This window comes from Lonchura striata, chromosome 36 (genome assembly GCF_046129695.1).
Source record: "Lonchura striata isolate bLonStr1 chromosome 36, bLonStr1.mat, whole genome shotgun sequence".
Classification (NCBI taxonomy): Eukaryota; Metazoa; Chordata; class Aves; order Passeriformes; family Estrildidae; genus Lonchura; species Lonchura striata.
In genome coordinates, this window is record NC_134638.1 from 2938960 (window position 1) to 2960512 (window position 21553).

Sequence of the window (21553 nt, forward strand, 5' to 3'; positions counted from 1 at the left end):
TACAACAGACAGAGTTACTTGTTTTAAATAAAATGTATGCATAACCATGAAGGATATAAGAATATGCAACAGTGTATTTTTTTAGGGGTGATTCCTTTATTCACAAGGTATGGTTGTTGTGGCTTAAGTGCCCAAGAGAGCATCCGGACATCTGCAAGTCTTTGCTTTTTAATGTCTTGCAATTGTCCTAACTCTAAATTTTTATTAGTCTAATTGTATTCCTACTTTTATAACCATTTTACAAGTATTAAACTTCTAACATTTTAAAAACCAAATGATTGGCGTTTCTCACAAATTCATATCAGGAGACAGAGAACCCATTTTTCATTTCAATGGCATCATTAGATTACAAGCTGTCCTCAGAATAAGAACCAACCAGACAGCTCCAGCTCCTGACCTCCCTGCCGACCAAGCCACTGAAATGAGGAACACAACATTTCACCAGGGGATGGGATCAGATTATCTCTTAGCAGAAAAAGCAGGAGTTTGTGGAAAACTAAATGGCTCAAACTGCTGTTGGCAAAGAGATGACGAGAAAACTGCTAAAAAAGATAAGAAAGGAAATAGGAGAGCAGTTTATGTATTGGTCCAAACATGGAAAGGATGGGAATGGGACACGCTTTCCTGGCTCCCCAGCACACCAGGGGTTAAAGGAATGCTGCTTCTCCTCTTCTGTGCTGCAGCAACTCTCATCTTTTTACCATGCTCCACACCTTGGCAGTGCAGCTCATCCAGCAGCTGAGCCAGGGCATGCAGGTGGCAGCCAGGCCTCCTGATCCACAAACGGCGACAAAAGGACAGGGAATGAGGGCACCGAGAATAATCCCAAAACCAAAGAGGACCCGGGAAGAACAAAACAGAGACAAGGAGTGAATCTGCCTGGAGATCGGGTCGGGCACTTGTAGATAAGGAAGTAACGGGAGAAACCATCAGTTCCAATAAATGTTAAAAATTGACCCAGAGAGCCGCTCAAAGTCCCGCTACATTCCCGAACGTCGAGGAGAAGAACAAAGACTTAACAGAGCCATGAATATCGGCTGTTCTACAAAAGGAGGGTGCACATTAACGAGGACAGGCGGCAGGCGCATCGGGAAGTCGGAACCTTCCAAGGAACTCAGCCGGTGGGCAAAGGCAGAGGGAGATGCGGCCGGGAAAATGAGGATAAAAAGGAGGCTGCGGGCTACAGCCACGGCAGAGAGCGCACGGCAAATGCCCCACGGCCTCTGCCCCTGCTCGGCAATAAAGTCACTTTGACAGGACTCCTCGCTCTCCGCCGGGCACACGAACCTCCGGCGACGGGAATTTCCCCGCCCGCTCCCGGCCGCGGGGCAGCCCCTCTGTCCTACCCACAGCAGCCGGGCCGAGCCAGCGCTGCTCCGGCAGCGGCTCCTGCCCGGCCCCGGCGGGAAGGAGACCGCGGGCAGCCGCTCCCGCAGCGCCCTCAGCCCGGGGCCGGCACGGGCCGGACACGGCACCGGCGAGCCGCCGGAGCCCCCTGCCGCCCCCTCCGCCCGCAGCCAGCCCCGAGCCCCCGCAGAGCCCAGCGCGGCTCCCACCTGCGCCGGGGCCGCCTCCGAGCTCCGCCGCCGCCGCCTCACCGCGCTCCGGCCGCTGCCGCCGCTGCCGGGCCCGCGCAGCCGCTCGGCCAATGGCGGCGCTGCGCGGCCACGGCCGCCCTCAGCCCGCCGCCGGGGCCGCGCCGCGCCCCGCTCCCACCAATCAGCGCGCCGCAACCGCGACTGACGGCACCGGCGGCCAATGGCAGCGAGCTCGGGGCGGGCTCTGCGCACGGCCCCGCCTCGCCCCGCGCTCTCGGCGCCCCCGGGCTGCGTGAGGGGAAAGCCGGAGATGAGGAACAGCCCCGGCACGGGCCCGGGCCCGAGCCGGGATTCAGCTGCCCACACAAACAAACTTCTCCGCGCCTCCCGCCACGGCTTTCCCGGCCCTGCGCCTCCCGTGCCTCCGCCTCTGCGGGAAGCCCAGGAGCCTCACTTCTCCTGCCCCTCGTTAGCGCATCAGTGCTTCGCTTTGATTTCCCCCGAAAAGGGAAACCTGCCCCAAGCCCTGTGGGTGGGTGGGGCAGGGGAGAGATTTCTGGCGGAAAACTCCAAAGACGCGGAGCAGGAGTAGGAGAAGTCAGTGCAGAGCCTTAAATGCAGCTTTCCCCACGCCTCCCTGCTCCCAGCTGCACCTCCTCCCCCGGCAGGGCAGGAGACAGGGAATGGGGCCATGCTCAGCTCATCCCCCGGGGCTTCTCCCTCTGCTCAGGGACAGGAGTCGTTCCCTGCTGCACCCTGCGCTCTCTCCCGGCCGAGACTTCTCCAGGAACTTCTCGGAGCGGAGTCCATCCCCTGGGCACAGCCCCCTCCGAGTGCTGCAGCGTGGGTCACTGTGCCACGGGCTCAGTCCTGCCAGGACAGGCTGCTCCAGCGGGGCCCCTCTGCCCGCGGGCTCACAGCCTCCTCTCAGGCATCGCCGAGCTCCAGCCCGGCTCCTCCAGGGGCTGCAGGGGGATCTCTGCATCCCCATGGACCCGCAGGGGGATCTCTGCCTCCCCATGGACCTGCAGGGGGATCTCTGCAGCCCCATGGATCTGCAGGGGATCTCTGCATCCCCATGGATCTGCAGGGGATCTCTGCATCCCCATGGATCTGCAGGGGGATCTCCGCAGCCCCATTGTAATATACGTTATGGAACAATTTGTACTTATGAAAAATATACATCAAGTCAGTTGTGCTTGTAGAAAAAGATTCTTAAAGTTTTAAATGACCAGTGGCTGCAGCCGGGGCTGGAGAAACCACAGTTGGCAGAGAAAGAAAGACCTAATTTACAAATGAAAAACGGTGTCTCTGTGCAGAGATGGGCTCTTTCCGGGGACAATCCAGGAGACACCCAACGTTTAACCCCTGGTCTGCCGGGGAGCCAGGAAACCAGGCACACGGGCATCCTGCCCTTGCAGCTGCTGAGGAGGCTGCTGGGCTGTGCTTCAGCAGAGGAGATGGAATGTGGCTTACCACTCTGCCCTTCTCTAAAAACGGAGAATGGGTCAGGAGGTTTGGGCTCTGAGCACACAGCAGCCTGGCCCAGGCACAGGCCGTGGTGGGACAGGGGCACAGGAGCCTTCTGTGACTGACCGTGGCTCTCTGGTTTCTCTCTGCAGACTGCCAGCTCCTCATGCCATGGAAACGGCCCCACTCGGCTGCCAGTCTGGGAGGGCTGGAGGGCTGTGGGTACTCATTTGCTGTCAATAATAAATTGTGGTTTTTTGTCATTGTCATTGTCATCATCAGAACATTTCTTTCATCCTTTTCCAAGTTTTTGGCCCCTCCAGGGTAATATTTTTGTGTCCTTCCTCAGACAGTTGATGGCATTTGGATGGTGGGGGTAAGCAATGTGAAAAGTTCAACAACAGCTCCAGTTGCCAACTGCAGCAGCCCCTTCAGGAGCCCTGAGCTACCAGCGAGGTCCACGTGTGCCTTGCAAAAGGGAGTGGTTTGCAGCGATGGGGTTGGTGCCCTGCTGCAAAAGCTGGGAGCAGATCAGAAGTGGCAAAATGCCATTTTGGCTCAACCCCCACCCAGGTTCTTTATCTTTTCCCTCTGCTCGGTGATAGGCAGACAGGGCTGGATCCAGCGAGGTTCAAGTTCTGGGTTCTCCCTGGCATCAAAGGGATCAACTAAACTCTTGTATGCAGTGACTGCAATAGGGCTACTGAAGGAAAAAAGGGAATGTCATGAGATGGGGAATACTTCTTGTCTCCTCTGTCTCCCCAGGAGCCCCTTGGAAAGGGAAATACCCACTGGGTTTATCTGACTCCTTCCCAGCCAGCCCTTCCCTCGCTCCCGGGTCTCATTTGCTCCACAGGATTCACCAGCTCGCTCAGCTCAGAGGAGCTCTCAGAGGAGAAAACGCTGCCTGGCGTGGGGCTGCCCGATCCCTGTCTCACCTTGATTCCATTTGCCCCCTCCCTGCCCCATCCAAGAGACCGAAGGATCCCCCACAGCCCCACGGTCCTGCAGCAGATCCCGGCACGTTCCCTGCTCCGCTCCTTGGTGCCCTGGGAGGCTCCAGAGCCCTCCCTGTGTGCGGGACAGCGGCTGCAGCACCGCTGCGCCCGCGGGCGAGCAGCGCCCAGGAGCAGCTGCGCCAGCTCCGAGCCTGAAGGGAATCCTCAGCGCACACAAATGACAGCTGGCACTTCAGGGGCTGGCAGGAGAAGCTCAACCCATCTGCTCGCTGCCCTTCCCAGCCATGGCCACGCTGGTGCAATTGAAGAGTCGCCACTGCCCAGGAAGCTCTCAGGTCAAAGAGAGGAGCAAAAGCCACGGGTTTCTGAGGTGTTAGCTGCCACTGCCTCTGGTTTTCCTTCCAATTCCTAAGGGGTTTTGACTGGTTTTACCATTTCAACACTTTCTGTGTAGAATGCTTATTTTATGATTGGCTTTTCACAAATGTTACAATGAATATTATATGTGTAATGTTAGACAGTTATGCTGTATTAATTCTCTTAAGTAGTGTGTTAAATAGAGTTTTAGGTAACAACATAATATTAAAATAGAAACTCTGTGATGCAGGATTTTTTTTCCTTGCTCAAGCAAGAGATGAGATAATCAATAAACTCTTCACACAGGGATGGCGGTGACTTGGGGCACATAGAGTTACAACCTCCTTATCAGAAAAGACAAACATTCTTCCATCTTGTCTCCATCTTTATGGAAGTAGCAGGATTAAGGGAAAGAAGTTGACAAAATCCAGAAAAGTTCCTAATTTGCAAGGAATTTATGCATCATGTATGAGATACATGAATATGCAATAGGCTATTGCTTTTAAGGTTATTCCTTTGTTCACAAGGCATGCTTGTCCTGGCTTAAGTGTCAGAGAGCATCTGGACGTCTATAATTTTTTGCTTTTTATTGTCTTGTAATTGTCCTAACTCTAAATTTGATTAGTCTAATTGTGTTACTATTTTTATAACAATTTTATTATTATTATTATTATTATTATTAAACGTTTAAAATTTTAAAAACCAAGTGATTGGCGTTTTTCACAACGTTCCAGGCTCCCGGGGACCCCCTTATCGGTCTGTCCGACCCCGCAGGCTGCAGAGGGTCCCCCAGCTCCGGTGCCGCCCTTCTCCGCTCCCCAGCCCCGCCCCGCCGGTACCGGGCGATCCCCGGTGGCTCCGGGCTGACGATGCAGCGCCTGCCCCGGGCAGCCCAACCCCACCGCGGGAGGGTCCCACGCATCCCCGGCCCAGCGCCGGGGCTCTGCCGGCAGCCAGCACCGGGACCCCAAAATTCTGCTGTCCCGGGGCCACCGAGCGGGCACCCGGCCCTTGGCCCTGTTATAGATACATATTATAATATTGGCTTTTTGCAAATATTCCATTGGATTTTATATGTGTGGTGTTACAATAACTTTGTTATATAGTTTTTATTTCTGTTGTTCATTGATTACGCTCAGACATAGTAGTGCCATAGCTGATAGAAGCATGCTTGTGTTAAAATTCCTGCTTGGATGGGATAACATCCAGTGAGCACAGGATGAGGACACCTGTACAGATCTGCCAACCATCAGCACTCACCGTCTGAAGGCAGTGTGGGCCGGGGCCAAAACTGAAGATGATGATAAAAAAGGACCAAAACCACAACCAAGGAATACACATGCCCTAAAAAGGTGCAACCGAGGAGGAGCCATGCTGAACAGTTCTTGGAATATGTAAACTAGCTTGGGAAAAAGTTTACTATGCATAAGGGACTATGAATATGCAACAGGCTGGTGTAAGGGAAAAGGTATTCAAGGGGCATCTCCGGAGATAAGCGTGTGCTCTTGGCTCAGTGCCGAGATGCACCCGGCCGTAAGAACCTTTGCTCTATGGCCCTTGTCTCCTCTTGTCCTGTATTAAACTTTTTAAATGTTCCCAGAGCAGTGAAGGTGTTTTTCCCAGCCCCGAGCAGAGAGCTCTGCCCGGCGGCTCCCGGGAAAGGCGGCGGCGCTCGGCAGCGGCCCCGGCCCGCCCGGCCCGCGGGAATTCCCCGCAGCGGGACAAAATCCTGCCCCGAAGGAGCGCTCGGAACGCCGCCTGCGGCTCCTCCGTGCCCCGCAGGTGCCGCAGCTGCCCCGCTGCGGCAGGCGCGGCTCTGGAGCAGGGAGGCTCTGCGGGACCCCCGGGCTGTGCCCCTCCCGGGCCGTGCCCCGGGGCTGATGCTCGGCCCGGGCTCTCTCGCTGTCCCGGCTCCCGCAGGCTCCCGGCGGGAGCGGCACCGCCCGCCCGGCGCCGCAGGGCCGAGCCCTGCCCAGCAAAGGCTCCGTGTCCACGGCCGGGCCCTGCCGGGGCTGCGGCCGCTGCCCGGCCCGGCACAACCCGCAGCGCCCGGCGCGGCTCCCTCCAGCCGGGCACTGCGGCTCCAACCAGGCGGAATATTCAGCGCACGGAATCTCTGTCAGCGCTGCTCACATTGCAAAACCAGCTGCTGCCGAGGCAATCCCACCTCCCACTGAAGCCTCCCACCCAAAATGCTGCCTTCAGCTCGGACACACCGGTAAGAAACCCAAGAGCAAACTGAAAGCTGATTAGAGAATCTTGCACAATCACATCCAAGAACATTTTGTTACAAAATTACAAATATTAACAGAAGCTGAGTAAGTCAACAATGTTAGAAAACAAGCTTCCAACAATGGGACTCAAAGAGCTAAGGGCATGCGTTTGAATGGAATGAGCTTTCTCTTTCTGACATGTGAGCAATGCCATGGAATTTCCCAAACCAGAGAAACAGGGAGGCCTGGCAGCAGCAGCTTCAGACACAGACACAGCAATGACACAGAACAGGGCAGGGCAAGAGGCTGACAAAACTCTAGCCGCTACTTGCAATGAAGTACCTTTGTTTCCAGTTCTAATCTAGCCACTATTAATATATATAGAGTCCAAAAGACTAAAAATACTAGTAATAATAATAACTGTACCATTAATAGCAAAAATAGAGGTAATAGAAATAATAAGAATTAATAGTGGTAATAAAAGCTCTACCATACTTATACCAGGTTTGCATGGCCAGGTTTTGGTAAGGGAGGAGCTCTAGGAGCAGCTTCTGTGAGAGCAGCTGCTCCTCCATGTCCCACAGAGTCAATTCCAGCTGGCTCCAGGACAGACTGGCTGCTGGCCAAGGCTGGCCCAGTTAGAAATGGTGGTAACACCTTTGGAATAAGAGATTTAAGGAAATGGGTGATGCTGAAGTTGTGACTGTGAGCAGGGAGGAACAGGGTGAGGACCTGTGAGGGGAACAGCTCTGCACACCCCCAGGGCAGGGAAGGGCAGGAGGGGCAGGAGCTGCTCCAGCTGCTGGAGCTGATTGCCCTGAGATTCCCTGGTCAGTCCCTGGGGAGGCAGCTGGGCCCTGCAGCCCATGGAGGGCACGGAGGGCAGAGATGCACCTGCAGCGCCTGGAGGAGCCCGTGCTGGAGCAGGGACCTGGCAGGGACCTGCAAACCCCTGGAGAGGAGCCCACGCTGGAGCAGGGCCCTGCCAGGACTTGTGAGCCCATGGAGGAGCGAGCCACGCTGCAGCAGCTTGTGGAGAACTGCTGTCCGTGGGATGAACTCACCGTGGAGAAGTTCATGGAGAAGTGTCTCCAGAAGGGAGCCCTGGAACAGCAGGGGAATGACTCCTCCCCCCGAGCAGCAGGAGAAACAACAGGGGATGAACTGACCAGAGCCCCCATTCCCTGTCTCCCTGCACCCACTGGGGGGGGAGGTAGAGCTGGGAAGGAGGGAGGGAAGGGCAGAAGGTGTTTTTAAAGCTTGGTTTTACTCCTCACTATCCTGCCCTGATCCAGATAGCAATAAATTCCATTAATATCTCCAATTTTGGAAATGTTTTGCCCATAATGGTATTTGCTGAGTGATCTGTCCCAGTCCATAGCTCAACCCATAAAGCCTTCATTCTGTTTTCTCTCTGCTGTCCATCTCTGGAGGGGAGTGAGAGAGCAGCTTTGGTGGGTGCCTGACATCCAGCCAGGGTGAACAGCCAACACTTCCTTTCCTTCATTCATTCTTTCTTTCCAGAGGTCACTGTGAAGGGGTTGAGTGGGGCTTTGAAGGAGGGAGTGAAGGTGGCGGGGAGTGGTGGGGACAGGAGCCACAGGGACGAGGGACAGGCATCAGAGGGGCTTGGGCAGCTGGCAGGGGGCACGGCCTGTCCCCTGGCCCAGCAGCAGGGGACAGGGGGCACGGCCTGTCCCCTGGCCCAGCAGCAGGGGACAGGGGGCACGGCCTGTCCCCCTGGCCCAGCAGCAGCCCCATGCCCTGCCCAAGGCGCTCCCAGCAGGGGCTGGGCCCCAGAGGCAGGGGCAGACCCCAGTCCTGGGGCAGCGTTTCTGCCCCGTCCCCTGTCCAGCCCACCCTGCCCCGTGTGCGCAGTGACTGCTGGCACGGGCTGCCCTGGACACTGTGACCTGCTGGGGACACTGAGAGCTGCCCCGCTGTGACACTGCCCTTGGGATTGCACAGGCACCAAACAAACCCCAGCCAGCACCGCCCCTTGTCATGTCCCAGGCACTGGAGAGCATCAGAGCCAGCTCCACTCCTGGTGATGTCCCAGGCACCAGGACACATCCCAGCCCCACTCCTGGTGATGTCCCAGGCACCAGGGCACATCCCAGCCCCGCTCCTGGTGATGTCCCAGGCACCAGAGCACATCCCAGCCCCGCTCCTGGTGATGTCCCAGGCACCAGGGCACATCCCAGCCCCAATCCTGCTGATAAACAGATTTCAGGGGCACAAAAACAGTTGCAGACTTCCCATACTTTAGGGATCCATTAAGCACAGGAAAACGGCAAAGATTCATTTGTCATTTCCCATTTGTATGCATGGGAAAGGCAGAAAGGTCAGAACGAGGAAGACTTATTTTACTTCCTCATTTTGGAGACTCCTCCCCAAAATGGACCCCGGGAACAGAACCACACATTCTTAATAGCCTTTTTGCCAATTAGCATATGAAGCGGAGCAGAGGAAGTGACAGGGATATGAATATGCATTCATATTTTGTGTATTCAAGACCTCTGTAAATAAAAAAGCTTTGTAATACCTGTGATTTTTGCAGTGTGCATTAGGGAATTATCCCACGTACTGCCCAGCTGTCTCAATAAACATACACTTTCTAACTTTAAACTCTTAGAGAGTTTTTGTCTGTCTCAGTTGGATATCGATATTAGATTGATATTCATATTTTAGTAAATCATTGTCTTAAAGAAGTCCTAGTATGTGTATTAACATGCCTTTTCTTAATATTCTAATAATTATTGTTGCATTGCTTCAAGATAAACTGGTATGATTCAAGGAATATCCACTGAGGTACACACAGAGATTGGATTTTTCATAAGCAAAGTGCAGTTGTAAAGTTTTTTCACTGAATTCTGCCACTTGTCATCATTTTAAAAGTTAAAAGTCAGCTATTAAAGTCAATAAAAAATTTCTAACTTCTAACAAAGGGAAAAAAGTATATGGTTTGCACTAGATAAAATATAAATACGGAAAATATCTCCCAACCGAGTTCCTTGCCCTTATCAAAACATCTCCCAATCAAGTTCTTTGCCCTGAACCTGGCTGGTAAAGAAAAATATTATCAGTAAACCTGGATGAAAGTTTGCATAAGTTAATAGTATTCAAAATACATGTGCTGTTCCTATTATTATTTCTTAGACAAAGAAAAAAGGGGAAAGGGGTTGGATTGAGGGCACACCCTCCTCCCCTCTGAGTCTGTTCTCATGTTTTACAATAAATCCTACAACAGTACAATGCAGCTGCCTAAAATATGGACACTGGAAACCACAGACAGCATTAAAAATGATCACCTGCCTCACGGACAGTTCATAGAAGGACTTGATTTCTTTACAAATTATTTCTCATGTTTGCAAACAGTTTTTCTGTTTACAGACTCTTTTCTGGGAGTTCGGTTTTTTTCCAAGGGATCAAGTGCTGAAAGGTTGTTTTATAAAATTGGGTTTTTCTCTAAGGGTTAAATGGGCTCAGGGTTAAATACTTTCTGCTTTTAGAGATAAGTTCAATTTGTAACCAAGAAGCATTATGCCTGTGGCCTGAGTTCTCCCCTAACAGTTCCTGAAGGGGAATGCTGCAGCTGCAGTGTAAATTAGATGCACACTGTCCTCTGTCCCCATGTTGGCAAAGGGCCCTTGCAGATGGGTGACAGAGAACAATACACAGAATTTGATAAAGAAAAGAAGGGTGAGGTGTTCCCATGATTGACAGGGGTCTTGACCAATCAAATATCTCCCAAAACTGCAGGCACCTCACAGGCCAGAACCTGAAGGGGCATGGAGCTCAAACCAATGAGAGCTTCCAGGCCTGGTCTTTCAAATGCCCTGTCTAAGGGGGGGCTTGGGAAATAAAATCTCTCTGTTGCCCCATGAACTCGGGAGGAGCAGTCTTTGTCTCCTGTGCCCTCGCTGCCCCACGAGACCAAAGAGATGTTCACCAGGGCCCTCCCTGTTTGTGGCTGTCCATTGCCCAGCTGAGCAGGCAGCCAGTTGTGTTTGCAGGGAGCTGCCACAGGCAGACACACAGCAGCTGGAGATTTGAATAGCAGGGCTTGGGCCAATTCTTCTTCTTTCAGAGTGCAAGAAAGACGCAAAAGCACAAGGAAACATGACAGTGTTTCAGTGGAGTCTCTTTGTCCTGTGAAGTTCAGTAGTTGTTGGTGTTTCTGTGCTGCTGCTAATCCCTTCCATGAAAAAATCATTCTGGGAAGGAGCAGCAACATCTGACACGCACCAAGTGTTGCCCCCAGTTGCTCCAGGTGCTGCTACCCCACAGCCCCTGTACACCACAGCCCCTGTAGGACAGAGCACAGCCCCCAGTGCACACCAGCTTTGGCTGCCCTCTGGCAGAGAAGCCCTTTTGGGGCACAGGTTTCTGGGGCAGGAGATGGGCATCGGTGCTGCCAGGGCTTGGGGAAACTCTGCTTGGGCAGGGACTGTGCCTCACCTGCTGCTGTCAGCGCTGCCCGGGCCCCAGGGCTCAGAGCAGCATTCCTGCCCTGGCCCACACGTTCCTGGTCTGTGTCCCACGGCCGTGCTCAGGATGGCCACCATGTGGGACGTGTCCCGAGGAGGCCGTGCCAGCTTCTGTGGAGGCCCCGTGCCCTTCCCACCGCGGCTGCGTCGGCAGCTGCGGGGGCTCCTGCTGCTCTGAGCCCGCAGAGCAGGGCAGCGTTTGCTGATGGGCTGAGCCCTTCGTAAAGATCCTGTTGGGCTGTCTGACACACCTGGGGCAAGGCATTCCTTCCACCCTGGGCCACTCTGGGGGGCTGGGGGTGGCCCCAGGGCAGGTGGAAGTGCGTGCAAGGGCCCTTTGTGACACGGTGTAGCATGGTCACCGTGGAATGGAACGGGACAGGGGATCCAAGGGCCCTTGGTGACACGGTGCAGCATGGTTACCGTGGAATGGAACGGGACAGGGATTCCAAGGGCCCTTGGTGACACGCTCTGGCAGAGGTGTTGGCAGTTACAAGTTACAGTTACACTCCACAGTGCTCGGTGCACACGACGAGAGAGGACGCGAGAGAGCGGTGCTGTGAGGAGCCCTCGCACAGCCACTCGTTCCTTGCTGACCCAGAGCTTTCCAGAGGTATTACTCCTGCAGGTGACCTCGTGGGCAGACCAGAGTACTTGGTGACCCCTGGCCTTCCCGAGGCATCTCTTCTGCAGCTGCCCTCGAGGGCAGACCGTGGCATTTGCACCATCCTTGACAGGAGTCTCCTGTCCTTGTGGCAGGAGCCCCAAGAGCAGAGTGCAGGACTTGCTGTCCTGTAGCCTTGCCAAGACTTCACTCTTGCAGGTGCCCTCAAGGCACGACTGCAGCACTTGCTGACTTGGACCTTTTCCTTTTCACCTTCTGCAAGCAACCATGAATCCAGGCAGCAACGTAGAGCTCAGACCTGCGAGCGTGCCCAAGCTGGCCTGGGGGAAGGAGGAGAAAGAAGGCCCTGGAGCTGCCCCAGCACAGCAGCCTGAAGAGCTGGAGCAGTTCCAGCCACGGCAGAAGGGTGAGTGGAAGAGCTGGGCCACAGGGATGGTGCCTGCAGCCAGCTTGGCCCCATGCCATGCCATGCCATGCCATGCCATGCCATGCCATGCCATGCCATGCCATGCCATGCCATGCCATGCCATCCCATCCCATCCCATCCCATCCCATCCCATCCCATCCCATCCCATCCCATCCCATCCCCTGGGGCCATGCCCATGGACAGGATGGAATAGGGGCCGGGCAGACACCCCACAGCCGTGCTCCGTGCCCTGGGCCGTCGCGGGGCTGTCCCTGCCTGGGCAGCGCAGGGCTGGGCTGTGTTCTCCGGCCTCTCCCGCAGCCCCTCAGCTCGGGCTGCGCTCGCTCTTTGCCAGGTGCAGCCGTGCAGCGCACACGAGAGCAGGAACGCACCCGTGGCCGCTTCCGCAGAACAGCGCAGGTACCTGCAGCCATCCCCACCTGGGCTGGGCCTGCTGGCACTGCTCAGCCCAGCAGCATGCCTGCAGCACTCCATGGCTTCTTGCCCTTCTCCTACAGCTCGTTTGCAAATTCATCAAGAGAATTCGGCAGGAAGAGACCGGCGCCATGGGCCCTGGGCTCAGAGCCTACTCAGAGCTCCTCGGACATGAGACCAGTGCCGCCCTGCTGGATTTGCTTGTGCAGAGGGGTGTTTCCAGAGCAGAGCAAGTAGGCAGCTGTGGCCAGGCTTCAATTCCCCCATGAGTCACACAGCTTCCCAAGCCACAGTGCTGGGCCCTGTGAGCCTTTGAGGCCATCACATTGTGGTGGGAAGGGAAGCACTTCTCTGGGGACACTGGGAACACTGCTCCCTCTGGCAGCTTCCCAAGTCTCCCTGTGCCTTCTCCAGGTGCCTGCCATGGTGAGGTACATCCACCAGTGGCTCATGGCCAATGATTCTGCAGAGCACAGGCTGGACAACGCCCTGCTGTATCTCACAGAAGCGCAGCCAAATGACGCCGTAATGACACTCCTGCGTGTGGCCCCATCCTGTGACAGGTATGGGGCCCACCTGCCCAGAGGGCTCAGGGCTCACCCCAACCCATCGCCCTGTACAGCCTGTCCCAGGTGTCTGACCCACAGAGAGTCCCAGGGCCCTCTGGCTGCTCCCTTTCCCAGCCCTGGCATGTCAGCCCCCGAGCCTGCTGCCATGCTCCCTTGCTGCCCCACAGGGGCCTGTCCCCACAGGGCTGGGCTGCCTGGCTGCTGCTGGAGAGGGGCAGTGGGCAAAGGCAGAGCCGTTGGTCAACCCAGGCCCCTAGAGATGCCCAGGCCACGGTGCTGTGTCTGAGATCCCCTGAGACAGATCTCTAACCCCACAGAGCTGCCATGGCCATGTGGAAGACCATCATGTGCACGCCCTGGACTGCAGAGCTGGCACAGCAGATACTCCTGGATGTGCTGGGGAGCTGGCCAGAGCACAGCACGTGCACCTCCGATGGGGACAAAACGGGTGTCTTTGTCCTGGCTGTGAGTTTCTGCCAGTGGCCTTTGCTGGCCCCAAGGTCACCTGTCCAGCAGCTCTCCATCCTCCTTCCCCCACTGCATCTCCCTGCCTCAGGGCCTGAAACCTGGCCTTGGGGCAGCTGCAGGGCCACCAGGCCCGCTGCTCCCCCTGTGTCTCTCTGGGCCTCTCCCTGCCACGCTCGGGCCCTGTCACACGAACACCTCGGCACTGAGCGCTGTCTCGGGGGGCTTTGTCCTTTGCAGGCAACTGTGGTAATATGGAAGATCCTCCAGGAGCGCTGTGTCCCAGATATAGTGGATGAGCATTTCCCGCAGTTATTTGTGCATCTGCTCTTCCAAGTGTTCTCCAGCACCAAAGAGATGCCAGAGGCGGTTGGTACCTTCTGGAAGGGATGCCAGGAAGAACACGGCCTTGCCACCAGCCCCAGCAGGTGCTCTATCCCAATCCTTCTGTCCCTGCCACATGGCCAGGGCAGGAGCCAGTGCTCCCAGTGTGACCCGGGCTTTGCTCTGCACTCAGGTTTGCAGTGAGGACCCTGAAGTCCCTGCTGTGCCAAATGGACTATGAGGATGTGGTGTTGTCAATGGAACGCAAGCGTGGTTGGGACACGCTGCTCTGTGCTGACACCCACATTTATGCCGTGGGTCTGCTGGCCAGGTGAGACCCCCTTCTCCCCATTGCTCCCGGCATTTGTGCTCTGTGTCTGGGGTATCCCACTCAGTCCCTGTGGCTGTGGGCCAGAGGAACGAGGGACGGCCAAGCAGACTGGGAAAGGCTGGGAGAGGAGGGTGCCCAGTAGCAGCCACATCTCAAAGGGCCCAGGTCCCCCTGCAGGGTGGGGGGTAAAGACAAGAACTGCATCAGTCTGTCCTGGAAGGGGCTTCCCCCCCCGGCTCAGGGTCTTAGTGTCATAGGAGCAGGCCCCCAGCTGGGTAATCATTATCACTGACTCCATATATTTCAGAGGTCCGATCAATAATAATTATTATTAAGAAACCCAGTGTTCTTATAGATAGTTATGATATAGATTGATTTAATGGGTTTTCAAGTCTAAACATTATCACCATTAGTTAATTAAAAAATCACGCTTAGGTAGACAAATCTCCGTAACATATTCAGATGTTCACAATACCAGGTGCAGCATGTTAAGATAAGAATGTTTTTTCATTCTTTCCTCTGATCTTCTCAGACTTTCTCAGGCGATGCCTGGGAAGGTTGTCTGTTTCTCTCTGAGGCCAGAGAGCTGCTGCCACATCTTAGTGCCATTTTCCGCCTTCCAGGGAGATGCACAATGAATCCATCGATTTGTGTAAAAGCATCTCAGACTGTCTCCTTCAGTTGCTCCGCAAAGAGATGCCATACTGGAACTTCCCTGCCCTGGCATTCCTTGTGGGGGTGAGTCTGAAGGCCGGCACTGCCTCCCAGCTCTCTGCCCTCTCGTAGCCGCAGCTGCCTGGGACGGTGCCCACGCCCTGTGCTGCTGCCTGGTCCCCGCCCTGTGCGGTTCTGGGCTCCTGCCGGCCGGGTCCCCTGTCACTGCCCTGTGCCTTTCAGGTCCTGCATTGCCTGGACTTGAGTGCATGTGGTGACAGCATCATGGATCTCTTGTCGAGGCACTTGCTGAGTGAGTGCACAGAGATGCGCCGCCAGGTTCTGAGGGCCCTCCTCTTGCTCAGGGATAATCCCTCGCTGGTAAGGAGGGGCAGCAGCTGAAGCCGTGCATGCAGCGTGGGGCTGGGGAACGCAGTCGCTGGAACTTGGCTGGGCTTCAGGCACTGGGGCAGCCACTCCCAGCTCTCCTGCCTCCCACTTCAGCTGCCCGAGTGCTGTGGGACAGGCCTTTGGCCTCTGGGCCTTCTGGCAGCAGGGTGGCCTTTCACACACCTTTGCTCCGCACAGGCCAAAAGAATGTGGAGCCTGACCGAAAGCCTCGGGGAGCTCCTGCAGGAAAATGACAGTGATGTGGTCAGGATGGCCATTGTTCTAGTTAGTGATTTGTTCCTGGATAATGACGCCCCAATACCCAGCCTCATCACCCTGCAGCTGGCTAAGGTGCTCCTGCCACTCTTTGAACACGTAAGGCTCTGTGCCCTCAGCCACGGCCACTGGCTGCTGCCCAGACACTTGGTGCCCTGTGGAGATGCAGGCCTGCACCAACGTGGGCCAGAATCAGCTGATGCCAAGGTCTTGTTTCCTTCCTGTTACACAGGATGACAGGCATGTGCAGTGGATCTCCATGTTTGTATTTCGAACCTTGCTGTCTACTGTAGAAGAAGAAGGAAAAAAGCTCCTGATGACACAAGTGTGTCACAGCCTGCTCCCACTCTTCTTCCACTGCCATGATGAGAATCAGTGTGTGGCAGAGGTGAGGACTCGCGGGCTGCTGCTGTCCCCCTGGGAGAGGGCTTGGCTGCCTCCTGCCCTGGCACCTAGTAGGCTGGATCCTCCTCCTGGCTCTGGCACAGGGATGCTGATCCTGGGCTGTAGGGCAATTTCCGTGTCTCTACTGCTCTCCAGGCTTCTGAGGAAACTCTCCTTTGTGTGGCCAAATTCCTGAACAGGACAGATCTTGAAAAATCTGTAAAGAAGGAGAAGCTGTGGAAGTTCATTGAGATCCTGGTAAGGAGGGCCGGGAAGCCGCAGCCCCAGCCTGGAGCAGCCCCTGAGCGCGGTGCTCGGTGTGCGGGCTGGCAGCTGTGCCCCTGCCCGCTGCTGCAGCCCGAGGCCGCGCGGGCTCTGCTCCAGGCTCCTGCGGCCCCAGCCGGGTGCCCATGGAGCCCCGGCCCGGGGGGCTGCGGGGCCAACCCTTCCCTCCTGCCGCTCTCTCCAGCTGGCAGAGGACAGCAGCAGCATGGCCGAGCACCTGCGCCGGGCCCTGCCCTACCTGCAGAGCCCACAGGAGCCCCTGCGAGAGGCGGCCGTCAGGTTCATGGGTGAGCCACGAGCCGGGCCAGGAGGGCGTGTGGGCACAGGGCTGGCGGCGCCGCTGGCAGGGAGCTGTGCCCTGGGCCTGACAGGCTCTGTGTTCCCAGGGACGGCCGGGCGGCACCTGAGGGGGAGGAAGGAAGAGCTCCAGCTCCTCTCTGAGGGTGAGTGAGGGCAGCGGGCTGCCAGCGGGGGCTGCCAGGGTAGCTGCGAGCCCTGCCCCAGCTGCGGAGGGCTCTGCTCCCTGTGTGGACCAGGGCCGGCGTGGGCAGAGCACACAGAGCTTTCAGGGCACCTGGGGGATTCGTGGCCAGCAGCTTCGGGCTGATCCAGCTGGTCCCTGCTCCCTGCTGGCCATGGCCAGAGCCGGCTGGGATGGCCCTGGCACAGAGTCCCCTCGGGTCCCCTCACATGTGGGAACTGACCATGGCTCTGTTCCTCTCTCTTTCAGCCCTTGAAGGCATGGAAAATGACATCAGTGTTGCCGTCGCAAGCCTGGCAGTTCAAACATCGTACATTCTCCAGGAAGCAGAGAGAGCTCCATATTCCATCTTTGACAACCTGCGTGATCGGCTCTGCAGGGCATGGAGGAGACGGCCTCATCTGTCGGGGCTCGGCTGGCTGCGCTGCTGGAGCTCTGCAGAGAGCTGATCCCAGAGGCTCTGTCTGCAGGGCCACCCGAGCCAGCAGGACTGTTTCGTTTCTTTAAGATTGTTCTTTTCTTTCTTTTGTTTTTCTTTAGCGTAGAAATATAGGATGTGTTGCTATAGACAGACTCCCAGGTTCTTTCTTTTGCTGCCCAGGCTCTGCAGGGCCTAGGGGAAGAGGGAGAAAATGGTTCCTGGGCTCAGCAAGCTGCCCAGGCATGCAGGGTTGCAGGGAAAATGGCCAGAAGCCCCTTGGCCTTTGGTGGTTCTGCTGAAGCCTCCGTGCTGCCCACAGAGCAGATGGGCAGGGGCTGGAGCTGTGGGGATCTCTGTGAGAGCGGTGCCTGGAGATGGCCACAAGCCCTGTCCCAGGCAGGAAGCGCCATCCGTGTCCTCCTGCCCGTGTGTTGCTGGCTGGATTGCTGAGGGCTCCCAGGTGCCTCTTGGTGGGGCTCCTCTGGAGCTCCTGTGGGGCTGTGGCGCTGCTGCCGGGCAGGTTGGCTGGGCTGGGGAGACCCTGAGGGGACGGGGCCACAAAGGGATGAGGGGCTGCGGGAGCCCTGACAGGACAAGGCAGTGGGAAGGCACGAGGGGGACGTGTGAGGGAGTGGGTAACGTTGGCTCGGGTAGGAAAGTGGGTTGGAGCCAAAGAGACCACTCACCCCGATGTTTATGTGGCAAACAGAGCACATTTATTCTCAAGCCCTTCCTTCTAAAGGGCCTTTGAAAACCCGGTCTGGATGATTTCACTGCTCTGATCTCTGTGCCCCTTCAGATTCTGGCCTGGGCAATGCCTGCAGCTTTGGGAGAGATGTGATGGGCCCGGCCCCTGTCAGTCAAACCAGGGCTGGTTCATTCACCCCGTACAAGCCAGCCTGCACGGTGACACACGGCAACAGAGTGCGAGGCACAGCTCCGGGAGCTCCCCGTGAACCTCAGCTCTGGGACCACTGTCTGCCCCAAGCTTCAGGGGCTGCAGTGGGAGCCCGGCTGGGCTCTGCCCTGGGGCCATCCTGCAGGGACAGCTGCAAACAGGGAGCATTCCCTGCCACAAAGAGCCAAGGCAGGGCTGCAGGGCAGCTGCTCCAGCCCCGACTGCACTGCTGAGTGCTGTGCTCTGGGGCTGGGGCTCCCCGCACAGGGGACTGTACTGGTGTGCCAGAGGAGACAGAGAAGCTGCACTTCAGCCTAACTGAGGTGGGTGCGTGGGCTGGAAAGAGTGGGGAGGCTCCAGGGGATTCACAGAGCTCATCCTGCTGCAAGGACAAGGAAAAAGGAGCAGGAACTCAGCAGTGAGGAGAGCTGGGGGCTGGAGAGCAGCTCTGAATGACACTAAAATCCCACCAGACCTCTGAGACATTGCTGCTCCTCAGCCAGTGACAGGATGAGTCCCTTAGCCTGGGGCTTGGCCTTCCTCATGGCGAGGGGCACCAAGGAACGCAACAGTGTGATGGAGACTGGAATAGGCTGGTGTCGTGGTTTGACACGGAAAGATAATTTTTCCCGGAAAAAAGTGGTCAATTTAGATATTGACCAATTGAAAGTAGACACGCCTCTGAGAACACAGAGGGGTTAAAAGCAGAATTCTCAGGGGAACTCACTCTCTTTGGTTCCGGTCAGCGTGCAGTGCAGACCTTCCCCTGCCCAGCCACGAGCTGGGTGGGGGAGGGGAAGCCCCCATGGCCTGAAAGGTAGGCCGAAAGCCCCAAGGGTGGTGAAAGGACTGGAACCGGGCTGGCCCCTGCAGATGGAAGGGTGGAAGAAATCTGAGATGTCTCCATTTCCCCCCCCAGAGTTCCTCTCCCGAGAGGGAGAGAGAGAAAGCCGCAAGGAAAGAGGAGCGGGGGGAGCTGCTGCAAGGTGCCCAGTTGTGTGGGAGTTGCTGGATGTCCGGGCATCGAGCCATCCTGGGAGTTCGGACTTTTAACCCTTTCTTGAGAAATGAAAGCTTTGTGAATTTTCCTTTCCCCTCCTCGGTTTGAAAGAGAGGAAGAGGGACACCTTGGACCCTGGGATGGGATGTTGGAAGGAGGAATTCTGGATGGGAGGGGGACAAGGAGTGGCTTTTGGCTGGACTTTTCCGTGTTAGCCACAACCTAAACCAAATCTTCTCCGTCAAGAGGGACTGTGTTTTGGGAGGATGCCAGTGAGTCGAGAGACCTGCTTCAGCTGAGAAAAAGACAAAAGTAGAGTAAACAGAGAAAAGGTTAGGGGGTTTGTAGTGGCGCCCCCTTGCCCTGGAAAGGAAAAGAGAAGAGAAGAGAAGAAGATCTCTGTTCTTGAGCCCTCAGCCCCAGGGGAAATTGGGGGGGGACTGTGGTCCCAAACAATGAAAACTGAACTGTTATTTTCTCCCCTCTTGGCAGGGCATCCTTGAAAGGAAAAATCCTAAAGGCAGTGACCATCCATACATTGTAGTGAGAGCACTGTACATGGAAAGGAGAAGGGTCACCATGGCAAACTTTTTCTCCGGGCGGTGCCATGTGTGACATGGAAACACAGGATGTAGAGCTATGTTTCTTAGGGGGTCTGTGGCACAGGAGAGACTCTGTTCCCTCGAAGGACTGAGTGTCGATTATTTGGAAGGTAGAAACCTAATTAAGGTCCAGATTGTGTCTCACTGTGGTTTGTTGGAGTTGGGTGGTGGGGGGAGGAATGTTTTGCAAGGTTTTCATTTAGATCTTTGTGTAGTTTTTTTCCCTTCTTTAGTTTTCTCTTTTCTTTTGTAGTAGTAGTTTAATAAAGTTTTTTTCCTGTTATCAAGCTTGGGCCTGCTTTGCTCTATTCTAAATTCCACTTCACAGCATTCCAAGTAAGGATCACATTTTCATGGGGGCACTGGCATTGTGCCAGTGTCAAACCATGACAGCTGGGAACTCACTGGGGGAAAAGAGGAAGCAGTTGGGATGTAAAAGGCAGGGAGAAGAGAGAACAGTTCAGAGAAGGGCTGAGCTACTGCTTGAGCAAGCTGCAAAAAGTAATTTGGGGTCATCCCAGATTGATTTCATTTCAGAAGTTATTGAACAAGTTTATTTTTTGGGTGGCTGCATGTTTTCTTGAGCTGTATTGCTAAAATGCTCAAGCCAGTCTGTGCTGCAGGTCACCCCATTTCTCCTTTGGCTGATTGCGGCCCCGTGCTGAGCTCCAGCAGGGCCCTGGCAGAGCCCAGAGCAGCCTCAGCACCCGCAGAGCCCGGCTGCAAGGAGAGAAACCAGAAAGCCCCGTCAGCTGAAGGCTCCTGTCCCCTTGTCCCAGCCGCCCGCGGTGCCCAGGCCATGCTGGCCGTGCCAGAGCTGTGCCCAGAGCTGCCCATCACTGCTGCCTTTGGGAGCAGAGCAGGAGGGCAGGACATGTGCCCAGCCTGCAGCCAGCCACGGCACCTCCAGCCCTCAGCAGCTGCCCAGAGCAGGACGCTCCTGTGCTCACTGCCATCTCCCCAGAGCTCTGATCCCACCATCCCCAGCAGACAGGACCCACCTCATGCCATCCCCCGCTGGAAGAAAAGCTGCTCCCAAACGATGCCCTCAGCCTTCTCCAAGGGCACAGCCCATCCACGCTGCAGCTGCTCCCAAGCACGTCCTGATCCAGACTGGGCCCCACCTAGAACGCTTCCTCTAGAAAAACAAACATCAAATTATGGAAAATAGGTTACAGAGAAAAAGGGGAACAAGAAAAAAGGTCAAAAATCTTATCTCTGTCAGGGGCCTAAGGAAGGCCCAACCCCTGCCTGCCAGGGAAAAACCCACCATGGGGGAGGGAATCCCAGGCTTTCTCCCTTCCCCTGCACGGCCCCCATGGTGATCCCAAAGCAAACAAGGGCAGTGGAGCAGCCCAAGCTCTTCCTTGCCTGCAAAGCAAAGCAGACCCTGCACAGGGTCTGGAGTCCCACCTCTGCTCCCACCATGGGGGTTTGTTTGTGTCAGGCTGGCTGCCCCAGCCCAGCCCCAGCCCGAGGCACGGTGGGTGCTGGGGGCTGTTGGCAGGGCCAGGAGCCCACTCCCATTTTGTACCCACCCCAGCCCATGCCCCCAGCCCTGCCAAAAGCAGCCTGGCAGCCGACTGAAGGATCAGCTGCATCCGCCCCAGCAAAGGGGGAACCTTTGGTTCCCAGCCAGGCTGTGCAATGCCCAAATCTGGGAGCATCCCCCTGTGTGTGGACTCATCTGCAAACTCCCTGTGGAGCCTGGCTTTGGAGGAGGTGTCAGAATCAAAGTCCACCATCTTCAGCCTGCCGGTGGTCAGGTGGAGCAAGAGGTTGTCATCCTTGATGTCCTCACTGTCCCCAGCAGCAGCAGCCCCACCTGGGACAGCTTCTCTAGGGGCTCCTTCTTCCCTGGGCCAGACCAGGCTGTCAGGGCTCTGCCCAGGGCCCCAGCCATCCATGAACCATGGCAAGCAAAACCAGGGGGATGTTGGCCACCAGTGCTTGCCACACCAGGTCTCCAGCTCAGCTACA

The 21553-nt window shown here is 56.1% G+C and overlaps 1 protein-coding gene across 1 annotated transcript in view; it reads left to right on the forward strand.

Moving 5' to 3' along the window:
• Nucleotides 1-21553, forward strand: part of LOC144247940 (uncharacterized) — a gene marked incomplete at its 5' end in the record, with an annotated part of 684260 nt that overhangs the window by 502091 nt on the left and 160616 nt on the right. The gene's annotated exons all lie outside the window — the stretch shown is intronic.